Source organism: Arachis ipaensis, chromosome B5 (genome assembly GCF_059453495.1).
Source record: "Arachis ipaensis isolate K30076 ecotype BB chromosome B5, ASM5945349v1, whole genome shotgun sequence".
In the NCBI taxonomy this organism is placed as follows: Eukaryota; Viridiplantae; Streptophyta; class Magnoliopsida; order Fabales; family Fabaceae; genus Arachis; species Arachis ipaensis.
Window position 1 is genome coordinate 111,215,531 of NC_142440.1, and position 16,165 is coordinate 111,231,695.

General features: G+C 38.2%; 2 non-coding genes across 2 annotated transcripts; one reads left to right on the plus strand and one right to left on the minus strand.

The window, feature by feature from the left end:
* Positions 1-2,117: 2,117 nt before the first annotated feature.
* Positions 2,118-2,225, plus strand: LOC148565373 (small nucleolar RNA R71). Its single transcript, XR_015884631.1, has one exon. It is a non-coding gene; the product is annotated as a small nucleolar RNA R71 (small nucleolar RNA).
* A 6,843-nt stretch (positions 2,226-9,068) lies between these two features.
* LOC148565374 (small nucleolar RNA R71) lies at positions 9,069-9,176 on the minus strand. The gene has a single exon (XR_015884447.1). It is a non-coding gene; the product is annotated as a small nucleolar RNA R71 (small nucleolar RNA).
* Positions 9,177-16,165: the final 6,989 nt, after the last annotated feature.

Below are 16,165 nucleotides of genomic sequence, written 5' to 3' on the forward strand. Positions count from 1 at the left end.
CTGAGGTGTCAAGGATTTCTCATCCCTGCACTAATTAGGCATGCAAAATGCCCTCTGCTGCCCATCCTGGCGTTAAACGCCAGGTTGCTACCCATTTCTGGCGTTTAACGCAGCTTCTTGCCCTTTTCTAGCATTAAACGCCAGTCTGGTGACCATTTCTGGCGTTAAACGCCCAGAATAGTGCCAGACTTGGCGTTTAACGCCCATTCTGCTGCCCTTACTGGCGTTTAAACGTCAGTAGGCTTCTTCTCCAGGGTGTGCTATTTTTCATTCTATTTTTCAGTTTGTTTTTGCTTTTTCAACTGTTTTTGGGACTTCACATGATCATCAACCTATAGAAAACATAAAATAACAATGGAAAATAGAAATATAACATAGATAAGTAAAATTGGGTTGCCTCCCAACAAGCGCTTCTTTAATGTCAGTAGCTTGACAGTGGGCTCTCATGGAGCCTCACAGATACTCAGAGCATGATGATGGCCTCTTAACACCAAACTTAGAGTTTGGTTGTGGCCTCCCAACACCAAACTTAGAGTTTGAATGTGGGGATTTTGTTTGACTCTGCATTGAGAGAAGCTTTTCATGCTTCCTCTCCATGGTTACAGAGGGAGATCCTTGAGCTTTAAACACAAGGGAGTCCTCATTCACTTGAAGGACCAATTCTCCTCTGTCAACATCAATCACAGTTTTTGCTATGGCTAAGAAAGGTCTGCCAAGGATGATGGATTCATCCATACACTTCCCAGTGTCTAGGACTATGAAATCAGCAGGGATGTAGTGTTCTTCAACCTTTACCAAGATATCTTCTACAAGTCCATAAGCTTGTTTCCTTGAATTGTCTGCCATCTCTAGTGAGATTCTTGCAGCTTGTACCTCAAGGATCCCTAGCTTCTCTATTACAGAGAGAGGCATGAGGTTTATGCTTGACCCTAGGTCACACAAAGCCTTCTCAAAGGTCATGGTGCCTATGGTACAAGGTATTGAGAACTTTCCAGGATCCTGTCTCTTTTGAGGTAATCTCTGCCTAATCATGTCATCCAGTTCTTTGGTGAGCAAGGGGGGTTCATCCTCTCAAGTCTCATTACCAAATAACTTGGCATTTAACTTCATGATTGCTCCAAGGTACTTAGCAACTTGTTCTTCAATAACATCTTCATCCTCTTCAGAGGAAGAATACTCATCAGAGCTCATGAATGGCAAAAGTAAATTCAATGGAATCTCTATGGTCTCAGTGTGAGCCTCAGATTCCCATGGTTCCTCATTAGGAAACTCCTTGGAGGCCAGTGGATGTCCATTGAGGTCTTCCTCAGTGGAGATCACTGCCTCTTCCTCCTCTCCAAGTTCAGTCGTGTGGGTAATATTGATGGCCTTGCACTCTCTTTTTGGATTCTCTTCTGTATTACTTGGGAGAGTACTAGGAGGGAGTTCAGTAATTTTCTTACTCAGATGACCCACTTGTGCCTCCGAATTTCTAATGGAGGACATTATTTCAGTCATGAAACTTTGAGTGGTCTTAATTAAATCAGAGACTACAGTTGCTAATTCAGAGTGGTTCTACTTAGAATTCTCTGTTTGTTGCTGAGAAGATGATGGAAAAGGTTTGCCATTGCTAAACCTATTTCTTCCACCATTATTGTTGTTGAAGCCTTGTTGAGGCCTCTGTTGATCCTTCCATGAGAGGTTTGGATGATTTCTCCATGAAGGATTATAGGTATTTCCATAGGATTCTCCCATGTAATTCACCTCTTCCATTGTTGGGTTCTCAGGATCATAAGCTTCTTCTTCAGATGAAGCTTCTTTGGTACTGACTGTTGCTGCTTGCATTTCAGACAGACTCTGAGAAATCATATTGACTTGATGAGTCAATATTTTGTTCTAAGCCAATATGGCATTCAGAGTATCAATCTCAAGAACTCCTTTCTTCTGATTTGTTCCATTATTCACATGATTCCTTTCAGAAGTGTACATGAATTGTTATTTACAACCATTTCAATGAGTTCCTGAGCTTCTGCAGGCGTCTTCTTCAGATGAAGAGATCCTCCAGCAGAGCTGTCCAATGACATCTTGGACAATTCAGATAGACCATCATAGAAAATACCTATGATGCTCCATTCTGAAAGCATGTCAGAAGGACACCTTCTGATCAATTACTTGTATCTTTCCCAGGCTTCATAGAGGGATTCACCTTCCTTCTGTCTGAAGGTTTGGACTTCCACTCTAAGCTTGCTCAATTTTTGAGGTGGAAAGAATTTTGCCAAGAAGGCATTGACTAGCTTTTCCCAAGAGTTCAGGCTTTCTTTAGGTTGTGAATCCAACCATATTCTAGCTCTCTCTCTTACAGCAAAGGGAAAAAGCATAAGTCTATAGACCTCGGGATCAACCCCATTGGTCTTGACAGTGTCACAGATTTGCAAGAATTCAACTAAGAACTGATGCTCCAATGGCAGGGATTGAGATGCTTCTCCCATAGAAGTCAGGAGTAGGTGCAGTAAAGTCACCAAGCACCTTCCTTGCATTGTTGGCATTGTTGTTGTTTTCAGCTGCCATGACATTTTCTTGTTTGAAAGTTTCTGTTAGATCCTCTATAGAAAGTTGTACTTTAGCTTCTTTTATCTTTCTCTTCAAGGTCCTTTCAGGTTCAGGATCAGCTTCAACAAGAATGCCCTTGTCCTTGCTCCTGCTCATATGAAAAGAGAGGAGAAGAAAATATGGAATCCTCTATGTCACATCATAGAGATTCTTTGAGGTGTCAGAGGTAAAGAAGAATAGAAGGAGAAGGTAGAGAAGAAAGAATTCGAACTTATCAAGAGGGATAGAGTTCGAATTGTATATTGAGGAGGAGTGTTAGTCCTTAAATAGAAGAATATAGGAAGAGGGGAAGAATTTTAGAAAATAAAGTAAAAAGATTTTGAAATAATTAAGAAAAATTTTGAAAATTTGGTAAATGATTTTCAAAAACAAAGATTGGGAAAGAAATTAAGTGATTTTTGAAAAAGATTTTAAAATTAGAAATCAAAAAGATATGATTGAAATTTAATTTTGAAAAAGATGTGATTGAAAAGATATGATTGAGAAGATATGATTGAGAATCAAATTTAAAAGAAGAAAGTTTTTAAAATTAAAGTTGATTACTTGACCAACAAGAAATTAAAAGATATGATTCTAAAATTAAAACTTTTGATCCTTTCTTAATAGGCAAGTAATAACTTGAAAATTTTGAATTAAATCACTAATTATAGCAAGGATTTTTGAAAATAGTAATAAATAAAAAAATTGATTTTGAAAAGATATGATTGAAAATATATTATTTGAAAAAAAATTTGATTTTAAAAAATTATAAAAATTTGAAAAAGATTTGAATTAAAAATAAAATCTTTCCTCTAGTGTCCTCCTGGCATTAAACGCCCAGAATGGCATCCATTCTGGCGTTTAAGGCCCAAAATGCTACCATTTTGGGCGTTTAACGCCCAGCCAGGTACCCTGACTGGCGTTTAAACGCCAGTTTTCCTTCTTCACTAGGTATTTTGAACGCCCAACTTTTTCTGTGTAATTCCTCTGCTGCATGTTCTGAATCTTCAATCCTCTGTATTATTGACTTGAAAAGACATAATTTTGAACATTTTTTTGAATTTTTAATGATGAGAAACAAAAAAATGAAACTAATCATGTAAAACTAAGATCAAATAGACAAGGCATGCAAGACACTAAACTTAGAAGTTTGTATACTAAGGACTATAACAATTTAAAAATGCATGTAAGAAACAACAAAAGACACAAAATAAGAGAAATTAAAGATCAGAGCACTGGAATCATCAAGAACAACTTGAAGATCAATGAAGAACATATTGCATATATTCGAAAAAATGCAAGAAGAATAAAGACATGCAATTGACACCAACCTTAAAATTAGACACTAGACTCAAACAAGAAACATAAAATATTTTTGATTTTATAAATTTTAAAATTTTTTTTTATTTTTTTCGAAAATTATATGGAAAAGAAAATAAAGAGATTCAAAATTTTTAATGAGAATTCCAGGAATCATGCAATGTTAGTCTAAAACTCCGGTCCAGAAATTAGACATGGCTTACTAGCCAACCAAGCTTTCAGTGAAAGCTTCGGTCCAAAACACTAGACATGGCCAATGGCCAGCCAAGCTTTAGCAGATCATTACTTTCAACAGCAAGATTGATAGAAATCAATAAGCTCTTGTGATGATAAGTTGAAACCTCGATCCAAAAGTTTAGACATGGTTTCACAACCAGCCAGACTTCAACAAACCATCATTCTTAAAAACTTTGAAGAACATAATAGAAAATTTTTTGTATTTTTAGAAAAAAAATTTCGAAAATAAAAAGTAAAAAGCTTAAACATAAAATAAAATTACCTAATCTAAGCAACAAGATGAACCGTCAGTTGTCCAAACTCAAACAATCCCCGGCAACGGCGCCAAGAACTTGGTGCACGAAATTGTGATCATCAATGGCGCCAACAACTTGGTACGCACAATTATAATCTCAACTCTTTTTCACAACTCCGCACAACTAACCAGCAAATGCACTGGGTCGTCCAAGTAATAAACCTTACATGAGTAAGGGTCGATCCCACGGAGATTGTCGGCTTGAAGCAAGCTATGGTCATCTTGTAAATCTCAATCAGGCAGATTCAAATGGTTATGGAGAATTGATAATTAAAATATGAATAAAACATAAAATAAGGATAGAGATACTTATGTAATTCATTGGTAGGAATTTCAGATAAGCGTATGAAGATGCTTTGTTCCTTCTGAACCTCTGCTTTCCTATTGCCTTCTTCCAATCATTCATACTCCTTTCCATGGCAAGCTTTATGTTGGGCATCACCGTTGTCAATGGCTACTTCCCGTCCTCTCAGTGAAAATGTTCCAAATGCGCTGTTGATGAGCGGATAATTTATACGCTTTTTGGCATTGTTTTTAGTATGTTTTTAGTAGGATCTAGTTACTTTTAGGGATGTTTTCATTAGTTTTTAAGTTAAATTCACATTTCTAGACTTTACTATGAGTTTGTGTGTTTTTCTGTGATTTCAGGTTTTTTCTGGCTGAAATTGAGGGACTTGAGCAAAAATCAGATTCATAGGTTGAAGAAGGACTGCTGATGCTGTTGGATTCTGACCTCCCTGCACTCAAAGTGGATTTTCTGGAGCTACAGAACTCAAAATAGTGCGCTTCCAATTGCGTTGGAAATTAGACATCCAGGGCTTTCCAGCAATATATAATAGTCCATACTTTGGCCGAGTTTAGATGACGCAAAAGGGCGTTGAACGCCAATTCTACGTTACAGTCTGGAGTTAAACGCCAGAAACACGTCACGAACCAGAGTTGAACGCCAAAAACACGTTACAACTTGGCGTTCAACTCCAGAAGAAGCCTCTGCATGTGTAAACTTCAAGCTCAGCCCAAGCACACACCAAGTGGGCCCCGGAAGTGGATTTATGCATCAATTACTTATTTCTGTAAACCCTAGTAACTAGTTTAGTATAAATAGAACTTTTTACTAGTCTTTTAGACATCTTATGATTTTTGGTTCATCTTTGAATCATATTGATCACGTTTGGGGGCTGGCCATTTGGCCATGCCTGGACCTTCATCACTTATGTATTTTCAACGGTAGAGTTTCTACACTCCATAGATTAAGGTGTGGAGCTCTGCTGTTCCTCATGATTTAATGCAAAGTACTACTATTTTCTATTCAATTCAACTTATTCCGCTTCTAAGATATCCATTCGCACCCAAGAACATGATCAATGTGATGATTATGTGACGCTCATCATCATTCTCACTTATGAACGCGTGCCTGACAAACACTTCCGTTCTACATCCAACCAAGCTAGAATGAATATCTCTTAGATATCTAATACAGGGGACCGAGTCCGAGTTATTAGTATCTTTGTGGTATAAGTTAGAACCCATGGATGGCCATTCCTGAGATCCAGAAAGTCTAAACCTTGTCTGTGGTATTCTGAGTAGGATCTAGGAAGGGATGGCTGTGACGAACTTTAAACTCGCGAGTGCTGGGCGTAGTGACAGACGCAAAAGGAGGGTGAATCCTATTCCAGTATGATCGAGAACCTCCAGATGATTAGCCGTGCCATGACAGAGCATTTGGACCTTTTTCACAGGGAGGATGGGATGTAGCCATTGACAACGGTGATGCCTTACAGAAAGCTTGCCATAGAAAGGAGTAGGAAGGATTGGATGAAGACAGCAGGAAAGCAGAGGTTCAGAGGAACGAAAGCATCTCTATACGCTTATCTGAAATTCTCACCAATGATTTACATAAGTATTTCTATCTTTATTTTCTGTTTATTTATTATTATTATTCGAAAACTCCATAACCATTTGATATCCGCCTGACTGAGATTTACAAGGTGACCATAGCTTACTTCAAGCCGACAATCTCCGTGGGATCGACCCTTACTCACGTAAGGTTTTATTACTTGGACGACCTAGTGCACTTGCTAGTTAGTTGTGCGAAGTTGTTAAGTTATGTTTGGACCATGGTATTGTGCACCAGTCTTTGGCGCCATTTCCAGGGAGAGAACGAACAACAAATTTTACAACCTGAGTAACAATTTCGCATACCAAGTTTTTGGCTCCGTTGCCGGGGATTGTTCGAGTTTGGACAACTGACGGTTCATCTTGTTGCTCAGATTAGGTAATTTTCTTCTTGTTTCAACTTTTATTTGGTTTTCAAAAAACTTTTTCAAAAAAAATTTTTTTTTCTTTGTTTTCGTTTTTCTTCAAATAAATTTTCGAAAAAATATATATATATAAAAAAATAAATCTTTTCAAAAAAATTTTTACATTTCTCTTCAGAATTTTTAAGAATGAATTCTAGTGTTTCATGAAGCATGTTGAAGCCTGGCTGGCTGTAAAGCCATGTCTAAATTCTTTTGGACTAAGGTTTCCAAACCATCAGCATAGAGGCAAGTTAATTTGATAACTAATGAGCAGTATATCTGAGTTACATACTAAAGCTTGACTGGCTATTAAGCCATGTCTAACCCTCAGATTGGAGCTTTAGACTAAGAGTGCAAGATTCCTGGAATTCATATTAAAAAATTTTGGAATCCTTATTTTTCTTTTTCACATTAATTTTCGAAAAAAATAAAAAAAATTTATAAAATCATAAAAATCAAAAATATTTTTTGTTTCTTGTTTGAGTCTTGAGTCAATTTTTTTTTGTTTGGTGTCAATTGCATTTTTTTCTAAAAATTTTATGCATTTTTCGAAAATTCATGCATTCATAGTGTTCTTCATGATCTTCAAGTTGTTCTTGGCCAGTCTTCTTGTTTGATCTTCATATTTTCTTGTTTTGTGTCTTTTCTTGTTTTTCATATGCATTCTTGCATTCATAGTGTCTATACATGAAAATTTTCTAAGTTTGGTGTCTTGCATGTTTTCTTTTCTTGAAAATTTTTCAAAAATAAGTCTTGATGTTCATCTTGATCTTCAAAGTGTTCTTGGTGTTCATCTTGACATTCATAGTGTTCTTGCATGCATTCATTGTTTTGATCTAAAATTCTCATGCATTGAGTCTTTTTCATGTTTTTCTCTTTCTTCATTAAAAATTCAAATATCAAAAAAATATCTTTCCCTTTTTCACTCATAAATTTTCGAAAATTTGAGTTGACTTTTTCAAAACTTTTTAAAATTTAGTTGTTTCTTATGAGTCAAATCAAATTTTCAATTTAAAAATCTTATCTTTTTCAAAATCTTTTTCAAAAATCATATCTTTTTCATTTTTCTTATTTATTTTCGAAAATTTTAAAAATATTTTTCAAAAATCTTTTTCTTAATTTTATTTCATAATTTTCGAAAATATCATCAAAAATTAATGTTTTGATTCAAAAATTTCAAGGTTGTTACTTACTTGTTAAGAAAGATTCAAACTTTAAGTTCTAGAATCATATCTTGTGATTTCTTGTGAATCAAGTCATTAATTGTGATTTTAAAAATCAAATCTTTTTCAAAACTAATTTCAATCATATCTTTTCAAAAATATCTTTTTATCTTATCTTTTTCAAATATCTTTTCTAACTTCTTATCTTCTTATCTTTTAAAAATTGATTTTCAAAATTTGTTTCAACTAACTAATTGACTTTTTGTTTGTTTCTTATCTTTTTCAAAACTACCTAACTAACTACCCCTCTCTAATTTTCGAAAATACCTCTCCCCTTTTTCAAAATTTCTTTTTAATTAATTAATTGTTTAAATTTTAATTTCAATTTTAATTCTCCTTTAATTTTCGAAAATCATTAACTCTTTTTCAAAATTCAATTTTCGAAATTCTCTCTCTCATCTCCTTCTATTTATTTATTCATTTACTAACACTTCTCTTCATCTCAAATCACTGCTCTTATCCTCACCCTTGTGTTTGGATTATCCATTCTTCTTCACTCCTATTCCCTTTCTTCTTCTACTCACACAAAGGAATCTCTATACTGTGACATAGAGGATTCCATATTTTCTTTGTTATTCCCTTCTTTGTCATATGAGCAGGAGCAAGGACAAGAACATTCTTATTGAAGCAGATCCTGAACCTGAAAGGACTCTAAAAAGGAAACTAAGAGAAGTTAAAATACAACAATCCAGAGACAACTTTACAGGAATTTTCGAACAAGAAGAGGAGATGGCAGCCGAAAATAATAATAATGCAAGGAGGATGCTTGGTGACTTCACTGCACCTAATTTCAATTTACATGGAAGAAGCATCTCCATCCCTGCCATTGGAGCAAACAACTTTGAGCTTAAACCTCAATTAGTTTCTCTGATGCAACAAAACTGCAAGTTTCATGGACTTCCATCTGAAGATCCTTTTCAGTTCTTAAATGAATTCTTGCAGATATGTGATACTGTTAAGACTAATGGAGTAGATCCTGAAGTCTACAGGCTCATGCTTTTTCCTTTTGCTATGAGAGACAGAGCTAGAATATGGTTGGACTCTCAACCTAAGGATAGCCTGAACTATTGGGATAAGCTGGTCAAGGCTTTCTTAGCCAAGTTCTTTCCTCCTCAAAAGCTGAGTAAGCTTAGAGTGGATGTTCAAAACTTCAGACAGAAAGAAGGTGAATCCCTCTATGAAGCTTGGGAGAGATACAAGGAACTGACCAAAAAGTGTCCTTCTGACATGCTTTCAGAATGGACTATCCTGGATATATTCTATGATGGTCTGTCTGAATTAGCTAAGATGTCATTGGATACTTCTGCAGGTAGATCCATTCACCTAAAGAAAACGCCTGTAGAAGCTCAAGAACTCATTGACATGGTTGCTAATAACCAGTTCATGTACACTTCTGAGAGGAATCCTGTGAGTAATGGGACGCCTCAGAAGAAGGGAGTTCTTGAAATTGATACTCTGAATGCCATATTGGCCCAGAATAAAATATTGACTCAGCAAGTCAATATGATTTCTCAGAGTCTGAATGGAATGCAAGCTGCATCCAACAGTACTCAAGAGGCATCTTCTGAAGAAGAGGCTTATGATCCTGAGAACCCTGCAATAGCAGAGGTGAATTACATGGGTGAACCCTATGGAAATACCTATAACCCCTCATGGAGAAATCACCCAAATCTCTCATGGAAGGATCAACAAAAGCCTCAACAAGGCTTTAATAATGGTGGAAGAAGCAGGTTTAGCAATAACAAGCCTTTTCCATCATCCACTTAGCAATAGATAGAGAACTCTGAACAAAATACCTCTAATTTAGCAAACTTAGTCTCTAATCTATCTAAGGCCAATGTGATTTTCATGAATGAAACAAGGTCCTCTATTAGAAATTTGGAAGCACAAGTGGGCCAGCTGAGTAAAAGAATCACTGAAACCCCTCCTAGTACTCTCCCAAGCAATACAGAAGAGAATCCAAAAGGAGAGTGCAAGGCTATTGAATTGACCATCATGGCCAAACCCACAAGAGAGGAGAAGGACGTGAATCCCAAGGAGGAAGACCTCCTGGGACGTCTAGTGATCAATAAGAAGTTTCCCTCTGAGGAACCAAAGGACTCTGAGGCTCATACAGATTCCATTGAACCTCCTTACGCCCTTCATGAGCTCTGATGAGTATTCTTCTTCTGAAGAGAATGAGGATGTTACTGAAGATCAAGTTGCCAAGTTTCTTGGTGCAATCATGAAGCTGAATGCCAATTTATTTGGTAAAGAGACTTGGGGAGATGAACCTCCCCTGTTCACCAATGAACTAAATGTATTGGATCAACTGAGATTGCCTCAGAAGAAACAAGATCCTGGAAAGTTCCTAATACCTTGTACCATAGGCACCATGATCTTTGAGAAGGCTCTATGTGATCTTGGGTCAGGAATAAACCTCATGCCACTCTCGGTAATGGAGAAACTGGGAATCTTTGAGGTACAAGCTACTAAAATCTCATTAAAGATGGCAGACAATTCCAGAAAATAGGCTTATGGACAAGTAGAGGACATATTAGCAAAGGTTGAAGGCCTTTACATCGCTGCTGATTTCATAATCCTTGATAATGGGAAGGATGAGGATGAATCCATCATCCTTGGAAGACCCTTCCTAGCCACAGCAAGAGCTGTGATTGATGTTAACAGAGGTGAACTAGTCCTTCAATTGAATGAGGACTCCCTTGTGTTTAAAACTCAAGGTCATCCTTCTGTAAACATGGAAAAGAGGCACAGTAAGCTTCTCTCAAAACAGAGTCATACAGAGCCCCCACAATCAAACTCTAAGTTTGGTGTTGGGAGGCCACAACCAAACTCTAAGTTTGGTGTTGAACTCCCATATCCAAACTCTAAGTTTGGTGTTGGGGAGTCTCAACAATGCTCTGAACATCTGTGAGGCTCCATGAGAGCCCACTGTCAAGCTATTGACATTAAAGAAGCGCTTGTTGGGAGGCAACCCAATTTTTATTTATCTAATTTTAATTTATTTTTATTGTTATTTCATGTTTTATTAGGTTCATAATCATGTGGAGTCACAAAATAAATCAAAAAATTAAAAACAGAATAAAAAACAGCAGAAGAAAAATCACACCCTGGAGGAGGATCTTACTGGCGTTTAAACGCCAGTAAGGAGCATCTGGCTGGCGTTCAACGCCAGAACAGAGCATGGATCTGGCATTGAACGCCAGAAACAAGCAGCATCCTGGCGTTCAGACGCCAGAAATGCACAGTGAGGAAAGCTGGCGCTGAACGCCAGAAACAAGCATAGAACTGGCGTTCAACGCCAGAAATATGCTGCATCTGGGCGCTGAATGCCCAGAACAAGCATCATTTCGGCGTTTAAACACCAGAATTGCATGCAAAGGCATTTCACATGCCTAATGGGTGCAGGGATGCAAATCTTTGACACCTCAGGATCTGTGAACCCCACCTACCTCTACTCACTCTCTTCCCTCTTCTCAATGTTCATCTTCTCTTCCCAATAAACACTCTTCCCCAAAACTCTTCACCAATTACCTCAATCTCTCTTCCCTATCACTACTTCACCACTCACATCCATCCACTTTTCCCCATAAACCTACCTCATAAACTCCACCTACCTTCAAAATTCAAAATCAATTTTCCACCCAAACCCACCCTATATGGCCGAAACTAAACCCCCCTCCCCTCCCTATATAAAGCCCTCCATTCTTCCTCATTTTCACACAACACAACCCTCTCTTCCCCTTCTTGGCCGGATACACCTCTCCCTCCTCTCCTCCATATTTTCTTCTTCTTCTTCATCTATTCTTTCTTCTCTTGCTCGAAGGCGAGCAATATTCTAAGTTTGGTGTGGTAAAAGCATAAGCTTTTTGTTTTTCCATTACCATTGATGGCACCTAAGACCGGAGAATCCTCTAGAAAAGGGAAAGGGAAGACAAAAGCTTCCACCTCTGAATCATGGGAGATGGAAAGATTCATCTCCAAAGCCCATCAAGACCACTTCTATGATGTCGTGGCCAAGAAGAAGGTGATCCCCGAGGTCCCTTTCAAGCTCAAGAGAAATGAGTATCCGGAGATCCGACATGAAATCCAAAGAAGAGGTTGGGAAGTTCTAACAAACCCCATCCAACAAGTCGGCATCCTAATGGTTCAAGAGTTCTATGTCAATGCATGGATCACTAAGAACCATGATCAAAGTAAGAACCCGAATCCAAAGAATTATATTACAATGGTTCGGAGGAAATACTTAGATTTTAGTCCAGAAAATGTGAGGTTGGCGTTCAACTTGCCTATGATGCAAGGAGATGCACGCCCCTACACTAGAAGGGTCAACTTTCATTAAAGGTTGGACCAAGTCCTCATGGACATATGTGTGGAAGGAGCTCAATGGAAGATTGACTCAAAAGGTAAACCGGTTCAACTGAGAAGACTGGAACTTAAGCCTGTAGCTAGAGGATGGTTGGAGTTCATCCAACGCTCCGTCATCCCCACTAGCAACCGATCTGAAGTTACTGTGAATCGGGCCATCATGATCCATAGCATCATGATTGGAGAGGAAGTAGAAGTTCATGAAGTCATCTCCCTTGAACTCTACAAAATAGCCGAAAAGCCCTCCCCATTGGCAAGGCTAGCTTTCCCTCATCTTATTTGCCATCTATGTTACTCAGCTGGAGCTTTCATAGAAGGAGACATTCTCATTGAGGAAGAGAAGCCCATCACTAAGAAAAGGATGGAGCAAACAAGAGAGCCCACTCATAGAGCTCAAGAAACACGTGAGGAAGCTCATCATCAAGAAATCCCTGAGATACCTCAAGGGATGCACTTTCCTCCACCAAATTTTTGGGAGCAAATCAACACCTCTCTAGGAGAATTAAGTTCCAACATGGGACGATTAAGGGTGGAACATCAAGAGCACTCCATCACCCTTCATGAAGTTAGAGAAGATCAAAGAGCAATGAGGGAGGAGCAACAAAGACAAGGAAGAGACATAGAAGAGCTCAAGGACATCATAGGTTCCTCAAGGAGAAAACGCCACCATCACTAAGGTGGACTCATTCCTTATTCTTACATTCTCTGTTTTTCATTTTCTTTATGTTAAGTGCTTATCCATGTTTGTGTCTTATTACATGATCATTAGTATTTAGTAACTTTGTCTTAAAGTTATGAATGTCCTATGAATCAATCACCTCTCTTAAATGAAAACTGTTTTAATTCAAAAGAACAAGAAGTACATGAGTTTCGAACTTATCCTTGAACTTAGTTTAATTATATTGATGTGGTGACAATGCTTCTTATTTTCTGAATGAATGCCTGAACAGTGCATATGTCTTTTGAAGTTGTTGTTCATGAATGTTAAATATGTTGGCTCTTGAAAGAATGATGACAAGGAGACATGTTATTTGATAATCTGAAAAATCATAAAAATGATTCTTGAAGCAAGAAAAAGCAGTGAATACAAAAGCTTGCAGAAAAAAATAGAAAAAAATAGCGAAAAAAAAGAGAGAAAAAGCAAGCAGAAAAAGCCAAAAGCTCTTAAAACCAAAAGGCAAGAGCAAAAAGCCAATAACCCTTAAAACCAAAAGGCAAGGGTAAATAAAAAGGATCCCAAGGCTTTGAGCATCAGTGGATAGGAGGGCCTAAAGGAATAAAATCCTGGCCTAAGCGGCTAAACCAAGCCGTCCCTAACCATGTGCTTGTGGCGTGAAGGTGTTAAGTGAAAACTTGAGACTGAGCGGTTAAAGTCAAGTCCAAAGCAAAAAAAGAGTGTGCTTAAGAACCCTGGACACCTCTAATTGGGGACTTTAGCAAAGCTGAGTCACAATCTGAAAAGGTTCACCCAGTTATGTGTCTGTGGCATTTATGTATCCGGTGCTAATACTGGAAAACAAAGTGCTTAGGGCCACGGCCAAGACTCATAAAGTAGCTGTGTTCAAGAATCAACATACTGAACTAGGAGAATCAATAACACTATCTGAACTCTGAGTTCCTATAGATGCCAATCATTCTGAACCTCAATGGATAAAGTGAGATGCCAAAACTATTCAAGAGGCAAAAAGCTACAAGTCCCGCTCATCTGATTGGAGCTATGTTTCATTGATAGTTTGGAATTTAGAGTATATTCTCTTCTTTTTATCCTATTTGATTTTTAGTTGCTTGGGGACAAGCAACAATTTAAGTTTGGTGTTGTGATGAGCGGATAATTTATACGCTTTTTGGCATTGTTTTTAGTATGTTTTTAGTAGGATCTAGTTACTTTTAGGGATGTTTTCATTAGTTTTTATGTTAAATTCACATTTCTTGACTTTACTATGAGTTTGTGTGTTTTTCTGTGATTTCAGGTTTTTTCTGGCTGAAATTGAGGGACTTGAGCAAAAATCAGATTCAGAGGTTGAAGAAGGACTGCTGATGCTATTGGATTCTGACCTCCCTGCACTCAAAGTGGATTTTCTGGAGCTACAGAACTCAAAATGGCGCGCTTCCAATTGCGTTGGAGAGTAGACATCCAGGGCTTCCCAGCAATATATAATAGTCCATACTTTGGCCGCGTTTAGATGACGCAAAAAGGCGTTGAACGACTGTTCTACGCTGCAGTCTGGAGTTAAACGCCAGAAACACGTCACGAACCAGAGTTGAATGCCAAAAACACGTTACAACTTGGCGTTCAACTCCAGAAGAAGCCTCTGCACGTGTAAACTTCAAGCTCAGCCCAAGCACACACCAAGTGGGCTCCGGAAGTGGATTTATGCATCAATTACTTATTTCTGTAAACCCTAGTAACTAGAATAGTATAAATAGAACTTTTTACTAGTCTTTTAGACATCTTATGATTTTTAGTTCATCTTTGAATCATATTGATCACGTTTAGGGGCTGGCCATTCGGCCATGCCTGGACCTTCATCACTTATGTATTTTCAACGGTAGAGTTTCTACACTCCATAGATTAAGGTGTGGAGCTCTGTTGTTCCTCATGATTTAATGCAAAGTACTACTATTTTCTATTCAATTCAACTTATTCCGCTTCTAAGATATCCATTCGCACCCCAAGAACATGATGAATGTGATGATTATATGACGCTCATCATCATTCTCACTTATGAATGCGTGCCTGACAAACACTTCCGTTCCACATGCAACCAAGCTAGAATGAATATCTCTTAGATATCTAATACAGGGGACCGAGTCCGAGTTATTAGTATCTTCGTGGTATAAGTTAGAACCCATGGATGGCCATTCCTGAGATCGGGAAAGTCTAAACCCTGTCTGTGGTATTCCGAGTAGGATCTGGGAAGGGATGGCTGTGACGAACTTCAAACTCGCGAGTGCTGGGCGTAGTGACTGACGCAAAAGGAGGGTGAATCCTATTCCAGTATGATCGTGAACCTCCAGATGATTAGCCGTGCCGTGACAGAGCATTTGGACCTTTTTCACAGAGAGGATGGGATGTAGCCATTGACAACGGTGATGCCTTACAGAAAGCTTGCCATAGAAAGGAGTAGGAAGGATTGGATGAAGACAGTAGGAAAGCAGAGGTTCAGAGGAACGAAAGCATCTCTATACGCTTATCTGAAATTCTCACCAATGATTTACATAAGTATTTCTATCTTTATTTTCTTTTTATTTATTATTATTATTCGAAAACTCCATAACCATTTGATATCCTCCTGACTGAGATTTACAAGGTGACCATAGCTTGCTTCAAGCCGACAATCTCCGTGGGATCGACCCTTACTCACGTATGGTTTTACTACTTGGACGACTCAGTGCACTTGCTGGTTAGTTGTGCGAAGTTGTGAAGTTATGTTTGGACCATGGTATTGTGCACCAGTCTTTGGCACCATTGCTAGGGAGAGAACGAACAACAAATTTTACAACCTGAGTAACAATTTCGCATACCAGCTGTCACCGCACGGCTAATCATCTGTCAGTTCTCGATCATGTTGGAATAGGATCCATTGATCCTTTTGCGTCTGTCACTACGCCCAACACTCGCGAGTTTGAAGCTCGTCACAGTCATCCCTTCCCAGATCCTACTCGGAATATCACAGACAAGGTTTAGACTTTCCGGATCTCAGGAATGGCCGCTAATAATTCTAGCCTATACCACGAAGGTTCTAATCTTAGATTAGAAACCCAAGAGATACGCATTCAAGCTTGATTGCATGTAGAACAGAAGTGGTTGTCAGGCACACGTTCATAGGTGAGAATGGTGATGAGTGTCACGG